Here is a 9045-nt window from a genome sequence, read left to right as displayed (position 1 = left end):
TGTTTGCCCTGACCCGCCAGCTCCTGCCAGGTTCTGCCTGGTAAACGCCAGATCGCTGGCGAACAAATCATTTATCCTTAAGGATTTCTTCATATCCCAGAAACTGGATTTCCTCTTAATCTCCGAGACCTGGCTGAGTGTCGGTGAGTCCAGTGTCTTCACCGAACTTTTACCTGACGAACGTTTACCTTTTAACTCTCTGCAGACCTCTGGCTGAGGAGGAGAAATTGCGACTGTTTTAAGAGTGACTTTAATTGTAAACAGCTATCGCTGTCATCCTCCTTCACCAGCTTTGAGCTCAGTCTGTTTGAGCTGGGGCATTCTTACACGGTGCTGTGAGCTACCGTCCCCCCAAATATAACAAAGACTTTTAACAGATTTTTCGGAGTTCTTGGCTGATATTATGCCCAAATATGACTGCGTCCTTATTGTTGGAGATTGTAATATTCATGTGTGTTGCCATGAAAACTCTTTGGCACGAGACTTTTTAAACATCATTAACTCTTTTAGTCTCGTGCAGCCTGTTCTTAACCTGGAAGTCTGTGACGCCTTTTCCTCGGATCATATGCCTGTACTGTTTGAAGCTGCTGTTTGCTGTCCCACAGTTAAACCTGCTCGCAGATGTCGAGTTTTTAACCCCTCCACTGCTGCTCACTTCTCCGCAGTTTTCAGTGAGAACTGCACACAGAACTGCGTCTGTGTGTGAGGATACAGAAGCTCTTAACTCATGGTCTCTGGACACCTGTCAAACTGCCATAGACATTACGGCTCCATTAAAGACCAGGCAGCAGAAAGCTAAATCAGAGCCTTGGCTGAATGAAACCACCCGCACTGCCAGACAGGATTGTCGAAGAGCTGAACGAAAGTGGAAAAAGGACAAATTGCAAGTGTCTTTTCAAATACTTAGGGATTGCTGGTGCCATTACCAATCCACTCTGAAATATTTTTCTGATATTGTTATTTTAAACTGTCATAAACCTCGTGTGCTGTTTAAAATGATCAACTCTGTTCTAAATGCACCACACCCCTGCTCTGTGTGAGAATTTTCTTCACTACTTCATTGACAAAGTCACTTCTACCAGAGCACTTATTTCACCTCCTGCTTCTGATCCTTCAGTGTTTGTCCCCTGCTCTGCTGTGTTAGACACTTGGCCTGTGACCCTGCCTGTTGTACAGGAGATTGTGAATCATCTGAAGCCCTCAGGTTCTCCTGACGATACCGTCTCGTCCCGATTATTTAAGGAGGTTTTTCCCACTATTGGGCCATCATGTCTCACAGTTATTGATAGCAGCCTGTCCTCTGGAGTAGTCCCTGTGAATCTTAAACATGCAGTGGACCCTGCTGTTTTGGCAAATTACAGGCCTATCTCCAAATTGCCTTTCTTAGAGAAGATTGTGTATTCCCAGCTCATGGACTTTTTAAATGAAGAACATATTCTTGAGATTTTCCAATCTGGTTTTAAAAAATTGCACAGCACAGAATCAGCACTTTTAAGAGTTTTAATGACATCTTTTTAGCTAATTTTAGATTTGACTGCAGCCTTTGATACAGTGGACCATGAAATCCTGATTGCTCATTTGGAGCAGTGGGTGGGCATCAGTGGCACAGCATTAGAATATTTCAGATCCTACTTTTCACATTGGACTTTCTGTGTCAGCCTAGATGACTCTGTGTCCTCCACTGCTCCTCTTTCATGTGGTGTCCCACAGGGCTCTGTGCTTGGCCCTCTTTTATTTTCTCTCTATCTTTTACCACTTGGTTCTATTCTCAGGAAACATGGCATTTCTTTTCATTGCTATGCGGACAGCCAGATCTATGTCCCCCTCAAAAAGGCTGATTCCTACTCTGTTAACCCACTGCTAAAGTGCTTACATGACATTAAAGCTTGGATGTCTTTAAATTTTCTGAATTTTAATGAAGAAAAGACAGAATGTCATGGTCTTTGGTGGCACTTCTGTGACCCGCCCCCAGGTTGATTTGTCTTCTCTGGCACAGTATCACAAGCCAATTGTTGATTGACTCTGGCCTTGAATTTGACAGCCAGATTAAAGCTGTGGTGAAATGTAGCTTTTTCCAGTTAAGGCAGCTGGCAAAAATCAAATCAGTCCTTCAGAGACAGCAATTTGAGACAGTAATCCACGCCTTTGTGACCATTAGGCTGGATTACCTTAATGCACTTTATATGGGGGTTAGTGGGTCCTCCATTACACATCTTCAACTTGTACAAAATGCTGCTGCATGTCTTTTAACTGGCACAACCAAATATAAGCACATCTCACCTATTTTAGCTTCACCCTGCCCATCCTTTTTAGGATTCATTTTAAAATTCTTTTATTTGCTTTTAAAGCCTTGAATGGCCTTGCCCCACTGTACCTCTCTGAGCTGCTGCACCTCGACATGCCCAGCCGATCTCTCAGGTCAGCTGACCAACTGCTCCTGACAGTGCCTAAAGCCAGGCTTAAGCTCAGAGGGGACCGAGCATTTGTGTACACATACATTTTTTAAATTTTTTTTAATTTATTCATTTATTTATTTTATCTCTGTTTTATCCTTTTGTGCAACACTTTGGAAACCTTGTGTTTGTTTAAACTCGGGCTATATAAATAAAGTGGATTGGATTGAATTGGATTTTCTGGTATAAAACTGAACTTTTCAGGACCAGTAGTCCTCATGGAGACCAAAACCTTGTCCTAATTAACCAAAACCTGATTTCTGATAAATATTTGACTATTCAGTGAATAATTCCTGGTATTTTTCAACCTGGGCCCTATCACTGTGAAACAAATAATAATAAAACTGAATTTTACTGCTTATTTTACAGATTTTTTCTGTATTTTTAAAATACCATTTAATTTACAAAAAGAGACAAATGTAAAATAACATGAAATCACTGTAACTGTAAAAACACACAATATTTCCGTTCTTTTACAAAAAACCCCATTAGAAATACATATATTTATTGTTAAAATATGTTCACAAATGTATCGTAATTTGTCTGGTATTTAATGGAATAAACTGTAAAATTCAACTTAAGTTTAAAAAATCATTTAAAATTACCAAGTAAAATAGTAAAATAACTATTTAATTTGTAATTTGACTATAATTTCTTTGTTAATTGACTAATGTTTTGAAAATAACTACAATAACTGTAATTTCCTAGATGGTAACATTTATTAACGTTATATTAACATTTATTTTGAAAGTACTTCACAGCATGTCTGAATCAGGAGACATTCTACTGCTGCAACATCTCCCTGCACAAACACACGTACGCCAAAAAAAGAAAAAAAAAAAAGTCTCACGGCACACACTGGGACCTGAACCGGAACAATGTGACGACAACAACGCGACATGTCATTGGAGTACGTGCTGTGAAAAGCGCGGTTCCCATAAGAAGAAGAAGACATGCCATTGGCATGAAGATGCCGTCAGCGTCTTCACGTGTTGTCTGCCAGTGTAAGCTGCATTTAGTAATCAGCCAGACGAGCCACTAACGTTAGCTTATCACTTAACAGTGAGTCATTACGTTTGCTTTTGTGAACTAACTGACACAGGCGGCGATAAAGAGGAACAACATTGAGCTGCAACAATGAACAATAATCGATTATTAACCCTCTTCTACATTTTCACTAGTTTTTTGGCCATAACTTTCACTGTATGACTTGAAATGGCATGATTTTTGACTAGGATAGGAAGCTTAATTTTATGTAATGTGTCAAAATTTGGTTTTGAAATTTCTCAAATGTCAATAATACACTGTGGGCCAAAAAAATGCATGGCTGGCAATGAAAGCTTTACAGACATAGTAACAGTGAATAAGGGGGGTGGGGCTTAGCAAAGGGTCAATACAGTTGTATAAATGTGAAAGTGAAATATGGGAACTGCACCAAGCTGATGTCAATCTTGTATTCTGGCTATTGATTGGTTCCTTTGGCACTAAATCATAGATTAGCATGAAAAAAAATGCATTGAGTCAGAAGCCCCTGTCCTCCTCTAGCCCCCACTTGCTCCTTTCTTTTCACGCAGACTGCTCCTTCTGCTCCTCCTCCACTTGCAGGTGTCGCTAGTGAGCCATTTTAAGTGCATTTTCTTACAAAGAAGAGAGAACAAATAATTTATAAATGATACTGAGATTTGGTAATGGTTTATTTCAACCAGTTACTCTTTCTTAAAAAAAATATTTTGATCGTCCTCTTGCCTCTCAAAAATATAGGAGGAGCGACCTACTCTGCCTTTTCAAGGTTTTTTAAATTTTAATTTTGGTGCAACACTAGTCACTGGTCAACATGAAATTCAAAACAATACTGTAAAGGATAAGCTAACGATCATCTTTTAGTTTATTGAGGGGAGATTGGCTAACACTGTTTAGGTCAACTATTTCACAACCAATAGCATTTATTTTGATTTCATGATTCATATTTTTGTTTTTTTTCTTCTTCTTTCTCTCTGCAGATAAGTGTCGTGAGTTGATTGCATGGAGTAAAGTGAAAAGGTGAGTACTGCACTGCAGTTAAGGATGTCAAAAGATTACACCTGTCGTAGTTGTGGTGCTGCAGTGAATACCCTAAAAGGGTACGTGATGCATCAAGGGCTTCATAAAAATGAGCCACATCATCAGTATACGTGTTGTATGGAAAGTTGTAAGTTTCAGTTCAGAAATTACAATCCTTTTAAATGTCATGTTTACCGCCATCATCAGCAGTCATCTACCGTGTCACAGTGTCAAACTTTGCAGGCACCTTTTCTATGTCAACTTCCACATTGTCAGAAACAGTTGATCGACCTTAAAGTTTCAAGATTCAAGATTCTTTATTGTTATTATGCAAGCATAACAAAATTTCCTCCCGAGACTCTCAGCACACATTGAAATGAAAAGAAAATAACAAATAGAAAAATAGAAATGAACAAAACAGAAAACAAGATAGGGTATTGCAGGTGAAGTGTGCTAATTGCAAGTGAACAGTGCAGGGAAATGTATGTACTGTCACTCCGGCAGTTTGCCCCGCCCCCTCCTCCACCGGCCTGCCGGTCCTGATTACACACACCTGCTGACAATTAAGCCATGTGAACCTTAAAAACTCTCTGTTTGCTTGTTTCAGTGCCAGTGTGTTTTCGTCCATGCCTGATCACCAGAGCTCCTCGTCACAGCCACAGATTCCACAAGCTTTCGATCCTCTTAGTGAGCGACGTTTTCTTTGTAAGTTTTCTTATCCTAGCTTTTCAGCAGATACTTTAGTTAAGATTTATAGCCCTTTTTGTTTTCCTCCTTGGGAGAGATTTCTGTTTGTAAATTTTCACAGCCATTTTAGGAACTCCAATCACTAGGATTGTGATTTACGTTTTATTAGTTAGATTGAGTAGATCCAATCATTTAGATTGCGTTTTGTTTTTGACCTCGTTCTTAGTTAGTTAAAGATCGCCAATCAATAGGATTGTGCTTTGAGTTAGTTTTCGTTTTGAAGTGTTTCAAAAGTGTTTTCCTCTGTCTGGAGAGTTTTCTCTTTTGAGTTTTAGGTGTTAACCATAGTCTGAGTTTGTTTCCTCTTCGGAGTGATTTTTTGTTCCGCGTTCATAGTTCCGCGACGTTTCTTTTGAAGAGCGTTGCGTTCATCGTTTGTTATAGTTTTTCATAGCCACGCTTTTGTTTTCTCTCAGTAAAGAGGATCTGTCTTGTGTTTTGTTTACGAGTGCCAATAAAGACAATTAAAAGGCCTCTGCGTCTGAGTCCTCTCTGAACCATCTTGTCATGTACAGGGGGAAAGAGGGGTGGTGGCATGATAAATATAAATATAAAGTGCAGCACCTGTGTCATCCACTACAGAGGGGGGAGGGGGTTATTGATTTCACAGCTCTGGGGAAGAAGCTGTCCCTGAGTCTTTTGATGATCCTGTACCGTTTTCCTGATGGAAGTGGTGCAAAAAGAGCGTTGCCCCGGTGGCTGGGGTCTGTTGCAACCCGTCTGGCCTTCCTCTGGAGTCGTGCAGTGTAAACAGAGTCCAGATCAGGTAGACGGCGGCCCACAATCCCCTGTGCAGTTCTCACCACCTGGGCTAAGTTCTTCCTGTTTTGTGACGTGCAGCTGCCGTACCACACCGTCACACTGAGACACAGGATGCTCTCTATCGTGGCTCTGTAAAAGTTTGTGAGCAGCTAAGGAGAGAGTCCAGTCCGCTTCAGCTTCCTGAGGAAAAAGAGCCTTTGTTGGGCCTTCTTCACCAGGTGCGAAGTGTTCACAGTCCATGAGAGGTCAGAGGAAATGTGGATGCCCAGGAACTTGATGTTGTCTACACGCTCCACTCCCTCTCCTTGTATGCAGAGCGGAGCGTGTTCAGTCTTCCTGGACCTCCTGTAGTCTACTATGACCTCCTTTGTTTTGGTGGTGTTCAGGATGAGGTTGTTCCATTGTGTGATGTGCTGGACCTCTTTTCTGTAGTGGGTCTCATCATTGTTGGATATGGTGGTGTCGTCCGCAAACTTTACAACCATGTTTGTGGGATGGATGGCAGAGCATTCCTGTGTGAAGAGAGTGAAAAAGGCTGGGCTGAGCACACAAAGCTGGGGCGTTCTGGTGTTGAGGATCAGCGGTGCAGAAGTGGACCCCCGTATCCTCACCACCTGGGGCCTGTTGGTTTCTGGTTGGGGAAAAACCGTGATTGTTTTTGTGGGTAGAACAGCGTCGGTGCAGAAGTGAATGTAGGAAGAGCCGGATTAAATAAATGGACTATACTTGGCAGACTGTATTTTTTGGGCCCCCCTCCATTGATGTTATTTATGAATTGAAATCTTAAACTTACCAAAGTTACTAATAAAAGTTAATTCACATTTTACATAGCATAGTCTTTGGTTACGAGTTGGTTCTTTGTATGCCAAAATAAGTCATGTGTCTTATATTAAACAGTCTATAAGACATATTTATACATTACTACAAGGCTCTATTAAATGCTATTAAATTATCCTTATCTTATCCATTGCGAGTGTCATTGTTAAGGCAGTAGTAGCAGTAAATCACCAATAGGTGTCAGCATTGCTATGTAAACAGAGCAAATAAGATAAATGTTGTAAGCTATTGCATTTTGCAGAAAATCTTTATTAAATGTGAAACGCGGACCAAGTCATTTTTAGGTCTTGATTGTCCCTCTGTCTGGGCCCCCTGCCAATCGGGCCCTAGGCACGTGCCTAGTTTGCCTTTGCGTTAATCCGGCTCTGAATGTAGGACAGCACAGATGACGTGTAATCCTCTAGGTCTGCATCCCTTTTGAACACCTCCCAGTTTGTCTGTTCAAAGCAGTCCTGTAAGGCTGCAGAGGCCTCCTCAGTCCAAACCTGGATGGTCCTGGTGGTGGGTTTGGTCCTGCAGATCAGAGGTCTGTAGGCAGGGATCAACTCCACAGAAATATGGTCTGACATGCCAAAGTGAGGTGCTGCTGCAGCCTTGTATGCCCCTTTGATGTTACAGTACAGTTGATCCAGTGTGTTATTGTCTCTTGTTGGAAACTTAATGAATTTGTGGAATTAGGGGAAGACAGCCTTAAAGACCTTCTCTGTCACCTAAAATCTCACATATTTCAAGAAGAGAGGTAGTGCATTGCCCATTTAAAGACTGTGATAAAACTTTTTCAGTGACATCATCTTTCACAGCCCACCTATCTTGGAAGCACAACAACCCCACAGCTCTGCATGTCTCTGGTGCATACTGTCCTCCTTCAGTTCCTAGTGAGTCTCAGTCCTCTGTTGCTGAAAGCCAGGCAGATGAAGGTTCAGCTGATGAGGAGCCTGAGGCAGATGTCCCAGACCTTGCACAAATGAAAAGTTTGTACATGAGAAATCTGTGCATGTTTTATATGAAACTACAGGCCAAACAGCTTATTCCTTCCTCTACAGTCCAGTTGATCATAGAAGAAATTAATAGTCTTAATGAAAGGTGCCTGTAGTACACGAAAAGTCAATGGAAAGCATCTCTTCAAACAACAAACTGAACTATCTAAGACTGAAACTGAAGATGTTTTGATATTCATGGAACCTGCAGCTCCTCCCTTTCCACAGAGTACTACAGAAAACAGTATTTTGAGGAGAATTTTCCATACGTGCATCCACAACCCATTTTTTTGGGGTTTGATGAAAATAGAAATGAGCAATATGCTCAGTATGTTCCCATAAAGCATACATTGACAACTCTGCTGAAACATACTGATGTGCTGGAACAGGGTTCTACATCTGAGAATGAAAGTACACCTCATATTGTAATGTCTGAGAAAACACTGGACCCAAGATCACAATTCAGAGTGTCCAAAAAAGGTTTTTATTTAAAGCAAAAACCTAAGCAGCAAACAAAGGTGAAAACTAACGGAGGGAGGTCCAGAAAAACCTCTGGCATAAGTAGCAGGCAAAAAGTCTTACGCAGAGCAAAACTGGCCCTATGAGAGCAGGACATGTGGCACGACGATCTCACAGAGGGTGAATGAGAATGGGTTGTATTTGTAAGGGAGGCTGATGAGGATAATGAGGGCCAGGTGTGGAAGTGGGCGGGGAGACTCAGGTGAGTGGAATGAGGTGATTGCAGGGCCGACGTGTGTGACAAGATCTGCAATGACAAGAGAGTTAGTGGGGGCAGATCAACACAGGAAAAATAAACAAAAACAGTCCCCAAGCAGGTGACCCTGTGACAGTACCCCCCCTGCAGGGCCCTCTCCTGACGTCCCAACAGGCTGACCAGGGTGTTTGCGGTGGAAGTCCCTGATGAGGGAGGGATCTAGGATAGCCCGGGCAGGGACCCAGGAGCGCTCTTCCGGGCCATATCCTTCCCAATCAACCAGGTACTGATAGCCCCTCCCACACTGATGGGACTTGAGGAGGCGTCTGACAGTGTAGGCTGGAGCACCCCCAATGAGCCGGGTGGGAGGGGGGGGCTTGGAGGGCGGCTGAAGTGGGCTCTCCTTGACAGGTTTTAATCGAGAAACATGGAAGGTGGGATGAACCCTCATGGAGTGAGGCAGACGGAGTCGAACAGCAGCCGGGTTGACGACTCTGTCGATGGAGAAGGGGCC

The sequence above is a fragment of the Solea solea genome, chromosome 20, assembly GCF_958295425.1.
Source record: "Solea solea chromosome 20, fSolSol10.1, whole genome shotgun sequence".
Taxonomy (NCBI): Eukaryota; Metazoa; Chordata; class Actinopteri; order Pleuronectiformes; family Soleidae; genus Solea; species Solea solea.
Note: the sequence above shows the minus strand (reverse complement) of the source record.